This window comes from Staurois parvus, unplaced genomic scaffold, assembly GCF_062004578.1.
Source record: "Staurois parvus isolate SC_StPar_1 unplaced genomic scaffold, SC_StPar_1.0 ptg000829l, whole genome shotgun sequence".
Lineage (NCBI taxonomy): Eukaryota > Metazoa > Chordata > Amphibia > Anura > Ranidae > Staurois > Staurois parvus.
The window spans coordinates 537,962-562,716 of NW_028318625.1; the positions used below are offsets into that span (position 1 = coordinate 537,962).

The 24,755-nt window shown below is 40.5% G+C and overlaps 1 protein-coding gene across 4 annotated transcripts in view; it reads left to right on the forward strand.

Moving 5' to 3' along the window:
- The window catches only part of CTNND2 (catenin delta 2), a 529,941-nt gene that overhangs the window by 434,798 nt on the left and 70,388 nt on the right, over nt 1–24,755 (forward strand). The window lies entirely within an intron of this gene.

The window sequence follows — 24,755 nt, forward strand, 5'->3', positions numbered from 1 at the left end:
ATACATGTATTATATTTGCAACACATCATTACATGAACACACGAACATACATACTGTATATATACATGTTTTACAATGGTGGAAAGTTTTTTTGTATGAAAAGATGGCTTCTTTTGTCTTTTAATATATGAAAATATGTTGTTCTCTGAAAATGTACATTGTGGGCAGCTGGAGGTATATTTTACTATAGAACAAAATATAGCTTTTGTTCCCTGTTATATTTTTTTACAGGAAATCATGCCCTGAAAGCATGTGCACACAGGTGTCTTTACACTATAGAAACATCATTGCACACTGGACATTTTTACAGCGGCTGTTTTTGGCTTTTGACATTTTTTTTTCTACAGCCAGTAAACTCACCAGCATGTTATCCTATGTGTTCATGCACACATAGAATGTAATCAACGTTTTTTGGTTGAAAAAAAAACAGGAATAGTGGGTTTCTAGAGGAGTTTTTTTGCTGTAAAAACAATAAAAAATGTGGCAAAACGCTGTAAACTGCGGTAAATCACGGCAAACCAGCATTTTTGGACATTTTTTTTTACACCCAATGTGCATGGAGCCTAAAAGCGATTAGATCAAAACAATTGGGAGAATCACACAGGTGTCTTTACTTTGTAGAAAAATTTGATAAATATGGTTATATCAAGACAGTTGGGAGAATCGGTGCTGAAAAACACTAATATTAGGGCATGTCCGAGTAATCAGTAGTTGCTGTTTACCTTTCTGGAAGTAACCATTTTCTTGTGACTAGGATCAAATGACAGCATCCGTTGCACATGGCTGCGTGCACTGTTCAAAAGTGAGCACGATTGGCATTTACTGGTTACATTACTAACTGCAGCATAGACAGGCCATGGTTGCCTGTGATGTTTCCACTTTTGAAGCCAAACTGGGATACCTATTTTATACGTATCACATGTCTCCATTCACACAGCATAACTTAAAATAAATAAATAACAATTGCAGCTTACAATTTTCAGAAGCTCCCTTGTGGACCCTCAAGCAAGGAAAATGCTACATAGTATTCTTCGTTTGTGAGGTGGCTGGACATAATTAATGTGATACTAAACAGAGAAGTGTGAAATGCCATAATTCATTCACATAAATAATATATAAAATGCCACTATATTTTATTTATCTATTTGTTTATTTTTTTTATAAAATTCCTCTAAGTACCTTTTTCCTGCAGCACTGTTATGTTATGCATCTGCATCCAAGGCTCTTTTTTAACTATACAGGTATTAACAATTACATTTTATATATTTAATACTGATTTATATTAAAACAGTTTTTTGTGAGTTTCTTAGTGAATGTATTCAATCAGCATACCATATCCCACCCCCATAGCGTTTATCAATAGGAGAACATGGAAGAGGAGGGAGGTAAGGGAGTGTAAATTATTACTGTGTGACTCTATAGTCACATGGGCTGCACAGATAAGAAAAATGAGAAAATGAAGAGCCTAGAACTGAGCATGACTCACCAGCTGGTCTACAGAATCTCAGCCTACAATGGGGACACAGGGAAGATGGGAAGGACAGCTGAAATCAGGATCTATCGGATATATTTAATTCTATGCAAAACAAATGCTTTAGTGGCTTTGTGAGTATGTGAGTTAGCATGTAATCTGGGTTTAATGACAATTTAACTATGTCTGTACGGTACAGGCAGGTCTTCATTATCAATTGTAAGTAGACTTGAACACTGTTTGACCTAACAAAGGGTTAGAGTCAACCATTACACCTTGTCCTGAGAAGTATCTAAAAGGGAAGAAAATATATTTTAAAAATAGGTGCGCTGTGTAAATGGGAACACATACCAAATTTGGGGTTTTCTCAAATTTGACTCAACAGTGGAAATTGCTGTAAGGATAGGTGTGTAGATTAGAACAAAAGGGTTACATTTAGGCTCAGTTCACATACAGGCGTTTTAAATCATAGGCGGAATCGGTTTGGTTTGCGTGATTGCAGCGTGATATATTGCACAACAATTGTAGCAGAATTGCCCCGCGTTTTCAGGTGCCATTGAAATGAATGGCACCTGAACACACTGATGTGTGATTAGACATTTTAACATCACATTTTGAAATCGCGGGCAGAATCGCTCTGATTCCGCCCGCGATTCACAATGCCTATATGTGAACAGAGCCTTCATTTTTTTAAAGTGCTTTGATATCCATCTCTTTGATTACTGTGTGTTATTCTGCTTATGACCCCAAACAGCTCTCCAGTTTCTGTTGTTCATCTTCCATCTACCCCAGCCCTCTGCCTGAGATATGACTTTGCCTTGTTTGCCTGTCAGCTGTTACCAGTGAAGCAATCTTGAAAGATGCAACTGACGTGTCATAGAGCTGTACCTTAAAGTAGTATTAAACCCAAAACAAAAAATTTTAAATTTTGCAGCTTACTAATCATTAGATCTGATGGCTGCACTTGTTTTCTTTTTATTAGCTTTTTCCCCTCTGTTTTTACATGATAATCTCTCCAGTAACACACCTCCTGTATTAGAGTGCCTCCACTCCGGACAAAGCACAGAGGGTAAATTCTGACAGCAACATTGTCAGTCTGGGGGAATGTTAGATGTATAAGCAGATTTAAATATACTGGCAAACTGAGCCAAACTCCAGCTAATCTTTTATAGACAGCTACAGAAAACAGTTTTTTTATTATTTTAGGATAAAAGGTTTACATAAATAAAAAAAAGCTGATCATTGTAAGTATCCTTGCCAGTATTAAATGGATCTCATCCCTATAACTGAGACATCTGCATGAGAGCTTGTTCTGTTGAAAAACAACAGACTTATGCAGGCCGTTTTTCTTAATTTTAAGAGATTTTGAAAATCAGCCATGCTGGAAAATCCTGGGATGATTTGTTAGATCAGCCGATTTTCGCGGTAATTTATGGTCAAATCGGCCATTCTTCTGGCCGATTTGACAATAAATTGACTATGAAGAAAAAGAAGTAATAGAAGAAATAGATTTTGCAGGAGAAGAAGAAATAGAATATCAAGAAGAATAGAAGAAAAGAGAAGATGAAATAGATTTTGCAGAAGAAGACGGAGAAGAAAAAAAGTTGCAACATTGTGTCTATTTGTATGCATTACGGATACAGATGTTTCTATTCAAGTACAAATAGATACAATGTTGTTTCTCTTTTTCTTCTTCTGCATAATCTATTTCTTCTGTCAAGTATAATAGTGGGTCTCTATGCAGAGACATCGCCATTCCGGCCGTAGACGGGACTAAAACCCGCCGACTTTTTTTTTTAATTAGTGGCAACGTCGGCCTTCTGAACGACCGATTTACGATTTTTTTTTTTAAAAACGGCAGATTTTCCCCACGTCTATGGCCTACATTACTAGACAAAAAAAACCTAATAAAGAAAACTAATACAGGCATCAAATCTAAGAATTGGTAGACTGCAAATATCATAAATGTTTGATTTTGGCTATAATACTGCTTTAACCTACATTTACAGTGGTCATTGAATGATTGCTTTCAGGTATGTAAGTGATCATTAATTAAATAAAATGGGAGTGAGATCTCTGGAACAGGAACTGTAATCTAGGTGGCATCCACCTATAGTTGTGTATAGTAGAATCAGGAGGAGCTGCAAAGTAAGGTCAATATTAAGGAATTGGGAACTGCCTTTCCAGAGACACTGTCACATTGTTATGCATGGACAAGGTGACGATGTCTCTTTAAGCTTTTAGCACACTAGTTAATTTGCCACCTCTGCCTCATTGAACCTGCAATGCTGAATGCTGAACCAATGATCCCCAAACCTGTTTCTTTAATAATATCTACTTCTGAAAAAGACTGAATAGAAGTTATTGTTTAAATGATTTGCTACAGTCAGGTCTCCCTAAACATAAGTATAATGCGCAAAAAGGCTTTATCCCCTTTCTTGGTGGTTTAGATTTTTTCTCTTTCCTTACATTAGCAGCACTAATGATATGTTTGGTCAGATGTTTTTGAACACTTTCCCTTGAATCCAGTGTATCCAACGCCACTTTTGGTTTTCTAATATCTCTTATATTTTTCCTCCCATACTATCTTACTCTGCGGTGATCAGTTATAACTTTCTTTTCCTTGTATGTTTACTAATTAGACTGACAGACAATCTAGTTGCATCCAGGACTGCAGACTATTTTCTGCTAAGAGTCATATTCTAAAATTGTATCTATCAACATTTTGTAGATATTTAAAGTATCTATTTATGTTTTCAAACAACAAGATTCAAACAACCTTTACTCAGAGTTCACACAACTTTCAAAATTCAATCAAATTAGTAAATGTGTGAATCCTAGATAAAAACCATGTGAATCTTGTGTGTCAACTAATAAATAGACCCTAAGAGTGGCAGAACAGAGTGATTCATGGAGTGCAAGGTCCCTAAAATAATCTTAAGTCAAAAAGCTGAACCTCTATCCTACAACACTGAACTGTTTACCAACCCGAATCAGCTTATGAATGTTTAATATTTGCCACTTGCAGACAGAAGTTTGCAAAATGTAAGCAATTCTTTATACTGCTTTTGAGTCATAGCCTGCAATTAGTGATGTACAAATCAACTGCATTGAAATCAATATGGAGCAAATTTTAATGGTCATTTGAAACTCTTTGGAGGGCTGCTAAGCAAGATATTGTCACCCAGATAGTATGGACTGCCAGAAGCAAATGTGTGGAACCTTTGCCAATGCAAAAAAGAAACATACAGCTGGGAGAAATGGCTTTGTATGTGACTTTCAGGGGAACATGGAAAATAGACAGCTTTTACGTTTAAGGTTTTGGGGAATGCCTTAAAGTTGTACAGGGTGTTATGGTACAGCATGGTTTTTAGGGACAACCTAATTGACATCACATATACAGTGTATATTTACGTGTGGATTTTATTCCTCTATTACCTTTACTGACAGACAGCAGTAGCACCCCAAATATAATATTAGTTGACAAATTTTAGGTAAAAAGGGCTTTTTTCAAGTACATTTAGTAACAACACGTGCAACAGTACCAGGCTTGCTTTGAGCAGCAGACATTATAGCCCAACAGGTCTGAATACAGAGTGGAAAACCACAAAAAAACACTTTACACCATTTCTTCACCCCTATTACTTTATCCCCATTTTATTCTAAAGAGCTACAGCCTTCAGGTACGGTTAGGTAGAAGTACGCAAGCTGTACCAGTTTGAAGGCAGTGCAAACAAAACTACATGCAGAGACAAATTCACAGGCAGCTGTTTCCCTTTAAAAAAAAAACAAAAAAACACAAAGCTAGGTAAAAATGACCAAAAATATGGAGACACACAGCAATAGTAACCTTCTTCCTAAGATAAAAAGTTACAGCCCTCAGGTAGGAGTGGATGAAAACTGACTGGTCCGAAAGCTAAAACAGGCCTAAATGTGGAAACACAAGGCAGAGAGGTGTCTTCCTAAAAAAAAAAAAAAAAAAGGTGTTTCAGCCCCTGAATTTTTTGGAGGAGAATGTGGGAAGTCACCAGGAAGTGGCAATTTGACATAAGATATAAGCACCGGCATCTGTGACTAATAAGAGCAAAATTGGTAATTTTTTTTGAAAATGTGTGTATGCCAGCTATTCAGTGGCATCTGTGTGTGTGTGAAAGTGCTGTACAGTGTCTTGAAAAAGTATTAATACCCCTTGAAATTTTCCACATTTTGTCATGTTACAACCAAAAACGTAAATGTATTTTTTAGGGATTTTATGTGATAGACCAACACAAAGTAGCACATAATTGTGAAGTGGAAGGAAAATGATAAATGGTTTTCAACATTTTTTAAAAATAAATATCAGAAAAGTGTGGCATGCATTTGTATTCAGCCCCCTGAGTCAATACTTTGTAAAACCATCTTTCGCTGCAATTACAGCTACAAGTCTTTTTGGATATGTCTCTACCAGCTTTGCACATCTAGAGAGTGACATTTTTGCCCATTCTTCTTTGCAAAATAGCTCAAGCTCTGTCAAATTTGATGGAGAGCATCTGTGAACAGCAATCTTCAAGTCTTGCCCCAGATTCTCAATTGGATTTAGGTCTGGACTTTGACTGGGCCATTCTAACGCATGAATATGGTTTGAGCTAAACCATTCCATTGTAGCTTTGACTGTATGTTTAGGGTCATTGTCCTGCTGGAAGGTGAAACTCCGCCCCAGTCTCAAGTCTTTTGCAGACTCTAACAGGATTTCTTCTAAGATTTCCCTGTATTTGGCTCCATCCATCTTCCTATCAACTCTGACCAGCTTCCCTGTCCCTGCTGAAGAAAAGCATCCCTGCAACATGACACTGCCATCACCATTTTTCACAGTGAGGATGGTGTGTTCAGGGTGATGATTTCTGCCACACATAGCGTTTTGATTTTAGGCCAAAAAGTTCAATTTTGGTCTCATCTGACCAGAGCACCTTCTTCCACATGTTTGTTGTGTCCCTCACATGGCTTCTCGCAAACGGGGCTTCTTATGGCTTTCTTTCAACAATGGCTTTCTTCTTGCCACTCTTCCATAAAGGCCCGATTTGGCACAACTAATAGTTGTCCTGTGAACAGATTCTCCCACCTGAGCTGTAGATCTCTGCAGCTCCTCCAGAGTTACCATGGGCCTCTTGGCTGCTTCTCTCATTAATGCTCTCTTTGCCCGGCCTGTCAGTTTAAGTGGATGGCCATGTCTTGGTATTTTTGCATTTGTGCAGTACTCTTTCCATTTTTGGATGATGGATCGTACAGTGCTCCGTGAGATGTTCATAGCTTGGGATATTTTTTTATAACCTAACCCTGCTTTAAACTCCTTTATTCATTTATACTGAGATTAAATTACACACAGGTGGACTCTATTTACAAATTAGGTGACTTCTGAAGGCAGTTGGTCCCACTAGATTTTAGTTAGGGGTATCAGAGTAAAAGGGGCTGAATGCAAATGCATGCCACACTTTTCGGATAATTACAGTATTTTTCGCTCCATAAGATGCACCTGACCACCTACGTATTAGAGGAGGAAAACAAGAAAAAACATATTCTGAACCAATGGATTGCAGATTTAGTACAGGAAATGACCAGAGACTGCGGACACAGTACAGGAGATGACCAGAGACTGCGGACACAGTACAGGAGATGACCAGAGACTGCGGACACAGTACAGGAGATGACCAGAGACTGCGGACACAGTACAGGAGATGACCAGAGACTGCGGACACAGTACAGGGGATGACCAGAGACTACGGACACAGTACAGGGGATGACCAGAGACTGCAGACACAGTACAGGAGATGACCAGAGACTGCGGACACAGTACAGGAGATGACCAGAGACTGCGGACACAGTACAGGGGATGACCAGAGACTGCGGACACAGTGCAGTGGATGACCAGAGACTGCGGACACAGTACAGGAGATGACCAGAGACTGCAGACACAGTACAGTGGATGACTAGAGACTGTGGACATACAGATGAAACTCGAAAAATTAGAATATCGTGCAAAAGTTCATTTATTTCAGTAATGCAACTTAAAAGGTGAAACTAACATACGAGATAGAATCATTACAAGCAAAGCAAGATAGTTTAAGCCGTGATTTGTCATAATTGTGATGATTATGGCTTACAGCTCATGAAAACCCCAAATCCACAATCTCAGAAAATTAGAATATTGTGAAAAGGTGCAATATTCTCGGCTCAAAGGGTCCCACTCTAAGCAGCTAATTAAGCCATAATATCTGGAAAGGGTTCCAGACCCTTTAAATGGTCCCTCAGTCTGGTTCAGTAGGAATCACAATCATGGGAAAGACAGCTGACCTGACAGCTGTGCAGAAAACAATCATTGACACCCTCCATAAGGAGGGAAAGCCTCAAAAGGTAATTGCAAAAGAAGTTGGATGTTCCCAAAGTGCTGTATCAAAGCACATTAATAGAAAGCAATGTGGAAGGGAAAAGTGTGGAAGAAAAAGGTGCACAAGCAGCAGGGATGACCGCAGCCTGGAGAGGATTGTCAGGAAAAGGCCATTCAAAAGTGTTGGGGACTTTTACAAGGAGTGGACTGAGGCTGGAGTAAGTGCATCAAGAGCCAACACACACAGATGAATCCTGGACATGGGCTTCAAATGTCGTATTCCTCTTGTAAAGCTGCTCCTGAACAACAAACAACGTCAGAAGCGTCTTACCTGGGCTAAAGAAAAACAGACCAGGTCTGTTGCTCAGTGGTCCAAAGTCCTGATGAGAGCAACTTTTGCATCTCAGTTGGAAACCAAGGACCCAGAGTATGGAGGAAGAATGGAGAGGCACACACTGCAAGATGCTTGAAGTCCAGTGTGAAGTTTCCACAGTCTGTGTTGATTTGGGGAGCCATGTCATCTGCAGATGTTGGTCAACTGTGCTTCATTAAGTCCAGGGTCAACGCAGCCATCTACTAGGAGATTTTAGAGCACTTTATGCTTCCTTCCACAGACGAGCTTTATGGGGATGCTGACTTCATTTTCCAGCAGGACTTGGCACCTGCCCACATTGCCAAAAGTTCCAAAACCTGGTTCAATGACCGTAGGATTACTGTGCTTGATTGGCCAGCAAACTCGCCTGACCTGAACCCCATAGAGAATCTATGGGGCAGTGCCAAGAGAAAGATGAGAGACATGAGACCGAACAATGCAGAAGAGCTGAAGGCCGCTATTGAAGAATCCTGGTCTTCCATAATACCTCAGCAGTGCCACAGGCTGATAGCTTCCATGCCACGCCGCATTGAGGCAGTAATTGCTGCAAAAGGGGCCCAAACCAAGTACTGAATACATATGCATGCTTAAACTTTTCAGAGGTCCGATATTGTTCTATGTACAATCCTTTTTTTTATTGATTGCATGTAATATTCTGATTTTCTGAGATTGTGGATTTGGGGTTTTTTTGAGCTGTAAGCTGTAATCATCACAATTATGACAAATCACGGCTTGAACTATCTTGCTTTGCATGTAATGAGTCTATCTCATATATTAGTTTTACCTTTTAAGTTGCATTACTGAAATAAATGAACTTTTGCACAATATTCAAATTTTTCGAGTTTCACCTGTAGTACAGCAGATGACCAGAGACTGCGGACACAGTACAGGAGATGACCAGAGACTGCAGACATAGTACAGGAGATGACCAGAGACTGCGGACACAGTACAGGAGATGACCAGAGACTGCGGACACAGTACAGGAGATGACCAGAGACTGCAGACACAGTACAGGAGATGACCAGAGACTGCGGACACAGTACAGGAGATGACCAGAGACTGCAAACATACTACAGGAGATGACCAGAGACTGCGGACATACTACAGAAGATGACCAGAGACTGCAGACATACTACAGGAGATGACCAAAGACTGTGGACACAGTACAGGAGATGACCAGAGACAGCGGACATAGTACAGGAGATGACCAGAGACAGCGGACATAGTACAGGAGATGACCAGAGACTGCGGACATAGTACAGGAGATGTAAACACGGGTGCAGTGCTAATAAATTAATGGTACTAATGTTCGTATAAAGACCAGATGAATATATAAATATATATAGTTCATAAAGTTACAATCTGTGCATAAAGTGTCAATTGTGGCGATGCTTCAGTGCTTGTGCTTGAAAAGTGTGGTAAGAATACGCACTCACCAGATGCGTAATGGAAATACGCATATAAATCAATATTTAGAGGTCCCCTTTAAGGAAGCAGATTAGGCCAGGCAAATGATTATCCTCTCTATGGGTGGTGTGTGGTACATCAGGTACTTCTGGATAGTATGGGGATCCAATCAGCCAGAGGTCCCCTTTAAGGGATGGATGAGTGTAGCAGCATCTGTTACAGGAACTCCCTCCTCTGGATACTGCAGTGGATCACGGTTCTGGGGTGGGCTCTAAAAATCAATATCTCCACAGGGGAGACATACAAAAGGTGTCATAAAAAAATTCCAGTATATATACCGCCATTTGTAAACGCTATAACTTTCATATAAACCATTTAATTTACACGTATTGGGATTTTTTTTAGCAAAGACATGTCGCAGAATACATTTTGTCTTACATTTATGACGAAATTAGATTTTTTTAATTTTTTTACTGGACATGTTTTATAGCATGACCACGCAATTGTCAGATAAAGTAATGCAGCGCCGTAACACAAACTGCTTCCTGACTACTTCCTGAGCGCCCTATAGCAGAAATATTACTATAGGGCAGCACGGGTGCGCACAATGACGTATATAAACGTGATTCGCGCTCCCGTGGTTTTCACGCTCCTCCCAGATAGCGTCAGATTATCCATCAGTACACCAGTAATCACATTTAACCCCCTGCTTGCCAGCAACACGCTCATACACAATAAACCTCCATTGCTAGTATAGTGTCTGAACGGATCAATATCTTTGATCGAACAGTACTATACCAGCATTCACATTAGTATAGCGTCCCCAAAAATGCAGCGTTAGTGGGATCAGCCCCGACACCTGCCAACACCTGCGTTTAGCCCCTACACTTACCCCCCCTTTCTCCTCCAGCAAGTGCTGTGTCAGTAGGTCACTGTCACTTGATACATTGCACACAAAACCACAGTGTTGGCAGAATCAGGCCTGATCTCTGTTAGCACTTGCTGGTAAATTTTGATGACATGATCTAAAACCCCACCCCGCTGGGAGGCGCAGCGTTAAAGGGTTAATATTTGTCTCAGGGTTAATATTTTCTCTGTACAGCAATCTTCAAGGACGCATAGGCATTTAAGCAAAATAAGGTGTAAAAAAGGGATATCGTTACTGAATTAATTATGTAAAAAGAGAGTTAAACAGGGTAATTATGAACTAGTGAATCTATCACATACATACAGTATGCATACATAAGAAATCAAGCCTAAACTATTTGTCCAAGTTTAACCACTTTACCTGTGGAAGGTTTTACCCCCTTAATGACCAGGGCATTTTATGCTGTTCAGAACTGTGTTACTTTAATTGGCAAATGCTTTGTCATGCAACACTATACCCCAATGAATTTTTATATAATTTTTTTCACACAAATTGAGCTTTCATTTGGTGGTATTTAATCATGACACACAAATAGAAAACCTCCATATACACTATCCTATAACTACAGTTAATCCTATAGCCACAGTTGTTCCAGAAGAAGGCAAAAAAAACAAAACAAGAATAAAGTGTGATCCAATTTGCTCCAGTGGGGGAAAAATCTGATCCTCCAAGAGGCAATCGGATATTCTTGGATCAACTTTACCTAAAAGTAATAATATCCATTTATATTCTGTGTATCTAGGAAGGAATCCAGGGCTTTTTTAAAACAATCTACTAGGTTGGGCAGAACCAGTTCTTGAGTGAGTCTATTCCACATTTTCACAGCTCTTACTCTAAAGAATGAGAGTATAAAGTGAAGAGCCAGCAACTCGTTCTCCTGATAAAAGTACTTTATTGATAAAGGGTACAATGTGCAAGTTACAGCAGTTTATGCGTTTCAGCGAAAAAACCTTTTTCATAGTCCTAAAACAACTCAGAACAGACATGTTTGTTCTGAGTTGTTTTATGTCTACGGATAAGGTTTTTTACTGAAAAGCATAAGCTGCTGTAACTTGCACATTGTACCCTTTTTATCAATAAAGTACTTTTATCAGAACGAGTTGCCGGCTCTTCACCTTATACTCTCATGCTGTTTAAACAATTGCCTACCGGGCACTTTTACCCCCTTCGTGTCCAGGCCAATTTTCAGCTTTCAGCGCTGTCACACTTTGAATGACAATTGCAACATTGTACCCATATGACATTTTTACAATTTTTTTTTCACACAAATAGAGTTTTCTTTTGGTGGTTTTTAATCGCCACTGGGTGTTTTATTTTTTGCACTATAAACAAATCAAGAACAAAAAAAAAAGTTTTCTTTGTTTCTATTATAAAATTTTGCAAACAGGTAATTTTTCTCCTTCACTGTTGTGCATTGATGAGGCTGCACTGATATGCAGCACTGATGGGCACTGATGAGGTGGCACGGATAGGCAGCACTGATGGGCACTGATAGGCTGCACTGATGAGGTGGCACTGATGAGGCAGCACTGGTGAGCATTGATGAGTAGGTACTTATGATGCTGTACTGATGGGCAACACTGATGGATGACGCTGACTAGCGGCACTGAGTGACAGCACTGACTGGCGGCACTGACTGGCGATACTGCTGGGTGACACTGCTGGGCGGCACTGATGGGTCTCACTGCTGGGCACTGCTGGGTACTGGTGGGTGGCACTGCTGGGCACTGATCATCAGATGATCATTGGACACAGCTGATCACATGGTAAAAGTCCGCTGTGATTGGCCTTTTATCTCATCAGACCCGGAGATCGCTGGGGGGTGCGCGGGAGGGTGCATTCTGGGAGGATGTCATATGGTGCCCTCCAAGAACTGGACAACCGCACTGTAGCAGCCAACGGCTATAGAGCAGTTGGCAAGTGGTTAAAGTGCCAGAAAGATACTGTGAGCTTTGGACCACAGTTGGTCTACCTCCAGGTACATCTTTGTTTTCCTTATTGCGAAGAAAGCCTTTCTGTATTTGGAGATTACATCTCTTTTTCTCCTGATGCAAATAGTGCCCCCTTGTCCTCAGTGATCACCTTAAGGTAAATAACTGTACACTGTGTTTACTACATGAACCACTGATGTATATGTACATGTTGATCATATCCCTCCTTAATCTCCTGTTCTCAAGAGAAAATACATTCAGTTCTTCTAATGTTTCCTCATAGCTGAGCTCCTCCATGCCTTTTAGCAGTTTGTTTGCCCTTCTCTGCACTTTCTTCAGTTCCCCAATATCCTTTTAGTGAACTGGTGCCCAAAACTGAACTGTGTATTTTCAGAGGTCTTACTAATGATTTGTACAAGGGCAAAATGATGTCTCTCTCTCCGCAGTCCATAACTTTTAATACAAGAAAGGATTTTGCTCACTTTGGAAACCGCAGCTTGGCATTGAGTTAAGTTTATGATCTACTAGAACATCCAGATCATTCTTCACCATTTATTCCCCCAGTTGTACTCCCCCTAGTATACATGATGCATGCATTTTTGTAGCCTCTAAAGTGCATAACATTACATTTATAAACATTAAACCTCATTTTCCACATAGTTGCCCAATTAAACAGTGCATTGAGGTCGGCTTCTAAGTCAGAGACATCCTGTAAGGACGTTACTCCACTGCACAGCTTGGTGTCCTCTGCAAAGACTGAAATTGTACTTTTAATCCAAAACCCTATATCGTTTATAAATATGTTAAAACGTAAGGGTCCCAACACTGAACCTTGGGGTACACCACTGACAACCCTAGACCATTCAGAGTATGAATCATTAACCACTACTCTGAATACGGTATTCTAGCCAGTTTTCTATCCATTTACAAACTGATTCTTCCAAGCCTGACTTTATCTTACACATTAGCCGTGTGTGGGGAACTGTGTCAAATGCTTTTGCAAAATCCAAGTATATCATGTGCAGAGCCACCTCTCTGTCCAAGGTTTTGCTCACCTCTTCATGTTTGCTTTTTCTAGCAAAAACTCATGTGGTCTTTTGTTTATCTCTCCAGTATCTTCCCTACTATAGAAGTTAAACTAAGGTCTATAGTCACTTGGTAAAAACTTTGACCCCTTTTTAAATATAGGCAACACTTTGGCCTTACACCAATTCAGTGGTACTATGTCAGTCATTAAAGAGTCCCTAAAAATTAGATTAGTCCCTATTCACCAGTTTTGTTTTATTGTTTGCTATATAAGCGAAAAAATACTTAAAATTTTGAAAAAAAACCAAAACATTTTTCTTAGTTTCTGTTAGAAAATTTTGCAAAAAAATAATTTATCTTCATAAATTTAGGCCAAAACATAGTCTGCTACATTTCTTTGGTAAAAATAACCGAAATCAGTGTATGTTATTTAGGCTGTGTGAAAGAGAGTCTACAAACTATAGTATATATATTTGAAAATTGATCATCCCTGATGCACTGATGACCAACTCATTTCTTAAGGCCCTAAAATGCCAGGAGAGTAAAAATACCCCCAAATGACCCCTTTTTGGAAGTAAATAGCCCAAGGTATTTAGTAAGAGGCAATATCACTTTTTGAAGTTGTAATTACTTGTCACACTTTTTTGGAAAATGAAGAAATTTAATTTTAAAAAAATGTCACAATTTGTGTACTTACTGTCACTAGTGCAGTACAGTGTCTTCATGTGAATGGTGTAGTTTAACTTTTTTCATTTTTTTTTATTTTTTTTTTACATACTGTCATCAGAGTCGTTTAGTATCACCATAGTGACACTGTACTACTCTGGGGGGGTTACCAGAGATTTTTAAAACATTTTATACACTGTTATTGCTTATAACAGTGATAATTATTGTTATATAAGCAATAGTTTTAACTGTCATGAATGACGGTTTGTTTACTGTTGTGATGATGTGATTGGCTACAGGTAATCACATGGTACAGGGTTGCCAGGTATCATGTGATAGCTGTGGGCCAATAACAGCTTCACAATAGTAAGCAAGCTGTCATAAATGGAAGAAATTCCTATCAGTTTTGCTAACATGTAGTCATGTGATCGCTATGATTGGTCATAGTGGTCACGATATGTGACCAGGTACCAAGCACCTAGGGGGCACACTAGTGCGCATATGCAAAGCGATGTATGGATACATCACTTTGCCTGGGGATGCCGCCTGCCAGCAGTAAATATACTTTTGGTGGGCGGCAAGTGGTTAAGCAAAGTAATAGTTCATGTACACAGTTATATATTGCTTAGCTGTAAATCAGGGACTTCAATAAATTCAATAGCTGATGCTTTTGGGACGGTCAACCCTAATGGAGACCTCATTTGGTCAGAGAGCACATGATGATTGCAGCTCACTATCCTTCCATTGTCTGCAGCTCTCTGTTCTCCCCCAAAGTAACATGGTCAAGTCACCTCAATTCCCACCCCTTCTATCACTTCCTGCCACTTTTCAGACTAGCTAAGCAAGTTCATTAGAATTTAAATAGAGAACATCCAGGACTGACTGATTGACTGACTCTCACTGGAAAAATGTAACTAACCCTTCAAAGTGGTTCTAAATGCTGAAGTTTTTTTACTTTCATGCATTCTATGCATGAAGGTAAAAAAGCTTCAGTGTGCTGCTCCATCCTCAGCCCCCCCCCCCCTCCCCAATACTTATCTGAGCTCAAGCTGAATCCAGCAATGTGCATGACAGCAGTGGTTCTCCTGGTTTTCTCCCTCCTCATTGGCACACATCAGCGACAGACATTGGCTCCCACTGCCTATAATCACAGCCAATGAAGAAGGAAGGGGCGGGGGGGCAGGGCCAAGCCTTGCTCTGTGTGTCCTATAGATAGCCTGAAGAGCAAGCAGAGACCTTCTTGGCTCTCTCCCCCTTCATTGGCTCAAGACAGCAATGGAAGGCAGTGGCTACTGCTGCTGTCAATCACTGCCAGTGAAGAGGATGTGGAGGGAGCAAGTCTGCATGAGTTTCCCCATAGCAAGTGTCTTGCTATTTGGGCACTCAGCAGGGGCCAGGAGTGCCAGCGGGGAACCGAGTAGAGGATTGGGGCTGCTCTGTGCAAAAGTTATTTTTGTTTTTTTTTTTATCTGAACCTTTAGTATCACTATAACTTCCAAATGGTAGCTAAAAATAATATTTTATATTTGCTATGAAAAAAAATCACTGGAATGGCCGTAGCAACACATCCCTTGTGTTTTTTGTAGAATAAGATTCAGAAACTAAAAGCTAGCAACTCATTCACTCAAGACACACAAAACATTTCTCAGTAGCTGAGTATCTTTGTCCAGAGTAGGGGAAACTCAACCCCATTCTATTGTACATGGGAGAAAAAAGTTACCTTTTGACTCCCATATATTCTGGGAGATCAGACTATGTCCCTGACCAAACTGCAGTGTTCTATTAGGCAGGGTTAGCAAAGTGTCCCTGGCAGTCTGTTCAGAATAGATTGAAGGAAACATTCACGGATGAAAGTCCATTGTGCTACAAGCCATAAGGAACGTCCACTCACTCTTAATTCAGCCATCGCCAGGAAATCATCTGTCATCCTTGTGCTCTCATCTCAGCTTTTGGTTTGCCTCCTATCATCTGGCTTTGTCATCTGTTTTGATTGCTACACTCCTCATTGTTTATTACCTTAAAAAAGTAAAAACAAGAGCAGATTATACATGTTCTTCCCAGATAAAACCAAAACACACTACTCACTGCTTGCAGTTACCAATATGTTTGACCGTTCTTGGCTGCAAAATCATTGTAGGCTACCCACTGTTGCCATATAATGTTGTCACGCAAAGGCTTAGATTTCCAGTGAAAATAATAAATCATCTCTCTCTCTCTCTGCTGTCCTGATAGCAGTGGTCAATCTGGGCAATGCAGTACTCTCTAGCTATGTGCCCCAGTCTATAAAATCAAAAACATCTGATGTAACTGAACTTACTATTCTCAGCCACTTGTTTCCACCTCCTAAGGAAAACTGGCATAGGGAACTCATCTATTTCCTCTAAGAACTCCCACCCAGGGGCGGACTGACCATTTGGAAACTCGGGCACTGCCCGAGGGCCCGGGGTCAGTAGGGGGCCCCATGAGATGCCCCTGGTACCTTTTTCATAGGCTTTTTTGAGTTTGGGAAAGGACACAGAGGCCCCATGATCCCCTATTGCCGGGGGGGGGGGGGTCAGTAGGGGGCCCTATGAGATGCCCCTGGTACCTTTTTCATAGGCTTTTTTGAGTTTGGGCAAGGACACAGGGGCCCCATGATCTCCTATTGCCCGGGGGCTCCATTAGTTGTCAGTCTGCCCCTGCTCCCACCTTAAGTAAGCCAGTCTACAGCTGTCTGCTGGAAATCATAGGTCTTGCCTTCTTCTCTGATTCAATTCAGCCATCAATATGTGAGACTAGTTAGGCAAGTTAACTAGCTTTAAAGTGAGGTAACCCAGCTAATGACTGACTAAAACTCACTGGAAAATTACCATTTCATTTAAAAATGATAGCTGAAAAAGATGCTCCGTTTTTTTTTTGTTTTAGAACACCAAATCGGCCATTGCAACCACTCCCCCCTAACCCTGTTCACTGCTGGAGGTTGAAAATGACAGAGTCCTTTAGCAAACTGTGCCTCACTCTTACCGAATGCACTGTAGCCAGTGCAACTGTGGAATGTGGAGAGAAGGCATGCAGCAACTCAGCGGGAGGGTGTGACTATTTCTGTCTATTCTCTCTGCCGGGTGCTGCTGTTACCCATCTTTTTTGCTGAAGCTACTTACAAGGGGCTGGTTTTCGTTGCCTTCAACAGCTGCGCTTAGTGACAGGGAGCAAAAGGAAGGTAAATGTAAGCTGTTGGGAACAAATGGAACCTGTTTCTTTGCCCTACATGGGTAAAACACAGGATTACTTTAATATGGGAACATATATTCCTATGTATTCTTTATCCATTACTTCAGCTTAAGTCTATCTGGTGCCTTCAAAAGTCTTACCCTACTGATCAATTGTCTATGAATAGGCTACCAAGTTCTTCACAAAAGCATTTTTATACAAACTTTCTATATTTTGTGTATACTAGGGGTAGCTTTTCTTGCACTATCAGCGGAAAACAAAAATGTAGAAACTTACACAGTATCTTCATCCAAATTCACCCTTTTCATGTTGCTCAAGAGATTCGCTTCATGACGTAATTAGGAGGAAAAATTTATGTGGTTTCTTACAGAATGTAATATTATAAAAGATTTTCAGGACCTGGTGGTCCATATATTCAGGGCATATATGTGCCTTGGCAGGTAAAAACCAATAATGGTTTGTGAGTCTGTGCTGATACAGATTTTATAGATATGGATTTCTTCAGGAATGTTTTTAGCCAAGTTAAAAATGAGATTTATCATCACCAGATCAATATCATTTGGTACAAGTGTTTAACTTCAAATTAATCAGCTGGAGTTGAATATTAGCTATTTGAAAAGTCTGAACACACCCATATTCATTTAATTGCAAAATCATTTGAAGTGCAATGTGTTATAATATTGGACATTCATACTGATGGAAAAATAGTTTAATTCTAAGCTGTATGAATGTATTGATGTAATTTTAAGTATATATGACCTGTCCACCAATAATTATATATCTTTTTGATACCAGAAAAGAACTCTAAAATGTAGCTGTGTTCAGATAAATTCACATATCTTCCCTAGCAAATGGAATGTTCTGATGCTTAACCCTATTTCTGAGCATATATAAGTCTGTGTAGGAAATATTAATTGTTATACATTTGAGACTTGATCTGATCAGATTGTGGCTAACTTTTCTTCAGCCCTGAAAACTGAAAAGAACTATGCTAAATTATTAGCGATATATAGCATTGATATTTCTTTTTTCTTATTTTAATTTATTACTGTTTATACATATTTCATGGAATTTTATAACATCCATTTTTGTACTTTTACTATAAAATGTTTTGAAAATATTACATTTAAATTTGATTTGGTTGTCATTGATATTTTGTTTAAATCAATTGCCCTTTATCTGCTGCGGCATTAGTTAACATTGAAGGTTCAATGCACTAAGCTATAATGCCTGTATTATATACCAGAGCAATCATTATTTTCAGCCATGTAATAGGTTTTGCAGCTCTCTTTGGCTCTCTTTGCTGAAAATAGTGGCCATCACGGTAAAGGATGAACATTATAGTTTAATAAAATTAAACTTTTGTCTGTTTTCAACCCTTGGTCTGTTAGACAACAGTGTTGAGTGTTAAAATTACATCTGCTATATTTGACAAGTAAGTCATATAATTGGGTGAAGAGTCCTACAGCATCTGGTTGCTGCTAAATTGTGTTTAGGTTTTAGGTGGCTGTTTGGGATGAATATGCTAGTTCCTGATCTGCATAAAATGCTGGAAAAGAAGTGCCGAGAGTTTTATGTCTGAAAGCAGTACACAAACCTCACATACACTAGAGAAGAATAGTGGATATATGAAAGTGGATAAGTCCAAGCCATTAGGACAAGGGAATTCATTGGTAATCAACATGTTTAGAGGCATAACTGAAGCCACAGTAGCTCATGCAGCGGCTATAAGACCTGAGAATGGAAGGGGGCCCTACTAGGGAGGTTGGTGAGGCAACAAAAACAGAAACTCTGTGTGCATGTAAAGATAACACGAAATAAGTGCTAATTCGTTAACTCTGATTCTCTGAAGTCTCCATTCTTGAAGAGCTGACTGCCAGATGTGTAGGAGAGTTTTTGGGATCATACTGTTGCTAGTCACAGATCTCCTACTCTCACTGGTCCTTGTGTAGATTTATTGCCTTCAGAACCTTTGGTCAACCTGGCTAAAATGTCACTTGAGGTTTGAAAGTTCAGATTTTCATTTTACTGACTACTAAATTACAAGACGTAGAATTTACACCGAAGCCCTAAGATTTTAAACTACATAAAAGAACCATTGAAACTGAAAAATGCTGGTGAGCTACTGAGTAAATTTAATGGTATTTCCGGGTATCGATACTCTTCTCTGATATCTTCTTTCCACAGAACAGGACCCTAAAAGTGTCTTGACTGGGCTGAGAGCTCTTCTATCACCTGTCCTTAATTTAGGCATACTTTATTTTTGTTAAGGAGTATGTCAAGCCAAAAAATGTTTTTTCTAGTTTTGAAAGGAATGGGGAAGGATTAGAACTGTTTATTTTTAATGCCATTGAGGCTCTGTCAGAAAGATTTTCCCCTCCTTCTGTCTTTCTAACAAAATTTTACCTAACAAGAGGAACCCTCCAACAGGGAAAAAAAGTCTAGGGTGGACACTTTAGGATCATACTGTTCCACAGAGAGGTTGTGGGGGTGGGGGCATGAAAATTTTGCTATAGGGCCACATGAATAGAAGCAGGGGTGGACTGACAAGTCATGGGGCTCCCAGGCAACAGGGGATCATGGGGCCCCTGTGTCCTCGCCCACACTCAAACCACACCTAAAAAAGTCTATGAAAAGGTACCAGGGGCATCTCATGTGGCCCCCTACTGACCTCGGGCAGTGCCCGAGTTCCCAAATGGTCAGTCCACCCCTGAATAGAAGTCACAACCTGATTATGTTGGCAAAAAAAATCAATTTTTTAATGAGAACCAGTTTTAGTTCAGTTAGGTTTTTGTTTGGTGTAACCAATTTGGTTTGAATTTAAACATATCAAATCATGCAAGACTCCAGTCTCTTCTCAATGACCATGAAAATATATATTGAAGATCCAAAGAAGCAAAAGCTACCCAGCTGATGCAATTTTACTGTTTCTGGGCTTAGTCACCGATGTACAGTGTTGCTAGAAAAATCCATTCTTTATACCTTACAAACATTTATTATATAGGGATATGTGTAGAAATCACTTACAAAAGGACCATACACATTTTTGTTAATTACGAAACTATTCAGATTTTGTATTTACCTCCTGTAGCAGGGACAATAGCTTAAAGCAGAACTCCAGTTTTTAAAAAATGCCTGCACACTTCTCCGCCGCAAGTTCTCTTCCATGTTAAACGCTGAACATTGTCACCACTGCATCACCATATCAGCTTGGACTCACAATTTAGTGATGCAGAGAATGGCGCTGACATCATAATATGGTGCTGCTCTCAGTAGTATTAAGGCCACCCACTGCTAATGCTGCAAGGAGAGTGCTCAGTATTTACATATGTCTGACCATCTGTTCTGGAAGCTGCCTTTTATTCACAGCACACCACTGCGTCGTTTGAAAGAAAAAAAAAGTACTAAATAGTGTGCGCCTAAAGCACTTTACGTTATATCATACATATTCATTCCTCTTTCCCATCCCCATAGTAAATTAAAGTTAGGCATAGATCAGTTAGACACTGTTCTTACTAATGTCAAACTGTGCTGCTGCTGGCCAGTCTTTACACACCTGTATCTGCGGGCTGTTGGTGACCTGTGTTTCCACCTTTGGGTCTGTTCTCACTGCTGAAAAATTGTCCTGCCACAGGCTAATTTTTAGACACCTATATCCAAAATATTTTTTGTTGAAAGACACCTGCCTGTGTCTTTACATTTGGGTCTGTGCTTGCTGATGCCAAACTGTGTTATTGTGGTAATTTCTTTTTACACATTTATATCCAAGAGCTAACCTAACTCCAGTATGTTTTGAAAAATTGAGGGTATGGGGATAGGGGAGTGCAGGGAATGTAGGGTGGTGTTATGATGTGTTTTTTGTGCACTAATTTTGCTCATTGTTTTGTAACTATGGCATGAAACTGTGGGACCACTGGCCAGGGACGTAGATAATTTTTTTACCTGGGGGGGTTCAGCCTTGGGCAGCCAGAGGAAAATAATTAGGCAGCGTGCCTGCTAAGTTATGATAAATTGCGGGTGTGGAAAAATCGGAAGCTGCTTAAAACGTGAATCTACTCACTGTGTACACTGTGTATGGAAACCTATGCCATAGTCCTTGCACCCCCTCCCCCCCAATAAAAAGTTTTAATTACTGTGCTACAAGTCAGAGTCTAACAGACAAATGTATTTACATGTACAAACCTCAGCATATTAATTTAAAAATCATTATATATGGTTTTCTACACAACCTACCTAGAAGAAGAATTTCATTAACAGTGACCACTGAGCCACCAGCATCTACTGCACAATATTGCATAAACAGTGCAGAGGCCAGGAGTATGTCATATGGAGGGGTTGGAGCCTAACTCCATGTTTATGGTGACTTTAAATAGTTTGTTTGGGTCAAACGTGTCCAAATGAACAATTTCCTTTGCTAATAGATATGCTGGTTAAGTGTTACATATACAGCAATGTGTTCCAGCAGGGGACAAAGATTTACCATCTACTCCCAGAACAATATCGCATGCTGAAGTGCGCAGAAGTCGCCAACTGTCTGCAGAGTCAATAGCTAGAGACCTCCAAACTTGGTGTGGCCTTCTGATTAGCATAACAGTGTGTAGAGAGCTTCATGGGATGGGGTTCCATGGCCGAGCAGCTGCATCCAAGCCTTCCATCACCAAGTGCAATGCAAAGCATCGGATTCAGTGGTGTAAAGTATACCGCCACTGGACTCTAGAGCAGTGGAGACATGTTCTCTGGAGTGACGAATCATGCTTCTCTGTCTGGCAATCTGATAGATGTGTCTGGGTTTGGTGGTTGCCAGGAGAACGGTACTTGCCTAACTGCCAAATGTAAAGTTTGGTGGAAGGGGATTATGGTGTGGGGATGTTTTTCAGGGGTTGGGCTTGGCCCCCTAGTTCCAGTGAAGGGAACTCTTAAGGCAATATTTTGGACAATTTCATGCTCCCAACTTTGTGGGAAGAGTTTGGGGATGGCCCCTTCCTGTTCCAACATGACTGCACACCAGTGCACAAAGCAAGGCCCATAAAGACATGGATGAGCGAGTTTGAGGAACTTGACTGGCCTGCACAGAGTCTTGACCTCAACCCGATAGAACATCTTTGGGATGAATTAGAGCAGAGACTGTGAGCCAGGCCTTCTTGTCCCACATCAGTGCCTGACCTGACAAATGCACTTATGGAAGAATGGTCAAACCTTCCCATAAACACACTCCTAAACCTTGTGGACAGCCTTCCCAGAAGAGTTGAAGCTGTTATAGCTGCAAAGGGAGTGCCAACTCACTATTGAACCCTACGGACTAAGACTGGGATGTCATTACAGTTCATGTGTGTGGAAAGGCAGGCGGCCCATTAATTTTGGCAATATAGTGTATATGCCATACCTGGCTCATGTCCCAGAAACTGGAAATGACTGAAATAAACTCCACTACTTCAGTGATCTCTGCTTGCTTCCAGGTCCTGTGCTGAGGAGCTGGTCTACTGCATTCTGAACATAGGATTCAGCATTCAGCATGGATGTAATTCAAAGAATCTCTGATCGTTCAAGGTTGGGGGACATGTGCTCAGCACAGGACCTGGAAGTGAGTGGAGATGATGGGAGTAGCAGTGTCTGTTTCAGTCATTTCCAGCTTCTGGGGCATCAGCGAGCTATGGTATCTACATTGGTCCAAGCTGAAACAATATAAAGCCGGCCATAGATAGTGCAATTTTCTTTCCTGCAACCACCTTGCCTGGTGCCTATTAAACTGGCCAAGATTTGAACTGTCTATGGATAGCTTAACTGTGTATAAAATATCCATACGTAGAATTCTTCTTTAAATTTCAGGAAAAACCCCTAACATTGGTGTCAGTGGATGCCATAATTAACCCCAACATTGGTGTCAGTGGATGCAATAATAACCCCCAACATTGGTGTCAGTGGATGCAATAATAACCCCCCAACATTGGTGTCAGTGGATGCAATAATTAACCCCAACATTGGTGTCAGTGGATGCAATAATTAACCCCAACATTGCTGTCAGTGGATGCAATAATAACCCCCAACATTGGTGTTAGTGGATGCAATAATAACCCGCAGCATTGGTGTCAATGGATGCAATAAAACCCCCAACATTGGTGTCAGAGGATGCAATAAAAAACCCCAACATTGGTGTCAGTGGACAGAATAATAACCCCCAGCATTGGTGTCAGTAGATGATGCAATAATAACCCCCAACATTGGTGTCAGTGGATGCAATAAAAAACCCCCAGCATTGGTGTCAGGGGACGCAATAATATCCTGTAGAGGAAGATGAAAGAAAGAGCGCACAAACCTTCTGCATTACCTCAATAAATAGTGACTAATTTTATTATTAAGGAAATATACTCACAAAGTGATGGTATAACAGGCATAAGTAACCATAATCCAAACAGGCTGAACTGCTGTAATACTGACACTCAGTGGCTGAATATCTCCTTGCCATGGGAACTCTGCCATACTGAAGTCTCTATCTGCTCAACCCAGCTCTGATGAAGAAGGGAGCACCCTTCGAAATGCGTTAGCCTTCACCCCCCCCCCTTTTCGATTTACCTGTAACCCTGTTTTGATTATGGTTACTTATGCCTGTTATACCATCACTTTGAGTGTATATTTCTTTATTAATAAAATTAGTCACTATTTATTGAGGTAATGCGCAAGGTTTGTGCGCTCTTTCTTTCATCTTCCTCTACAGTTTAACTAAAATGTCTCCCCCCCCCCCCCCCCCCCATGACCACCAATGTAGGGGGGGAGGTGGGTTAACTTGTGCTGTATGTTCACAAATGCATGGGGGGGCAGTAGCAGTAAACCCCCATCCTGCATTGGTGGTCACAGCAGTGACATTTTAATCCATCTCTTATTCCCCCCCCCCTTTCAGCATGTAAGGTCATACAGTGCAAGTAAAGTTAACCCACCTTCCCCCACATTGGTGGTTAAAGGGGGGGTAAATTTCCTCGAACACTGCCCAAATGTTGATGAACAGTTGAACACATCACTTACCTAATCAGAGGTTCCCATCGCGCCGCTCTCTCTCCCTCAAAGCGCGCTAAGCCTAAACGCACTGCCATTTTGAACCACCTTAAGTCACAACAGGCTGATGTATCTATTCTAGTAGAAAGCCATCTTACTGGTCAAATGCAGCTGGCCCTTAAAAGACCCTGGATAGGCTGGATATAAAAGGCCCCTTTTACATCGAATTCCCAAGAAGTGGCAATTCTGATTGCTAAACCAGTACAGTTCCAGCTTTTGACACTGAGATCAGATCCACAGGCCAGGTACTCTTTGATTAGTGGCATGGAAATACTGTTATTAGCGTTCTGTGTTCCTCCCCTATTTCAATTTTCTGTTTTGCATGATGGTTTAGC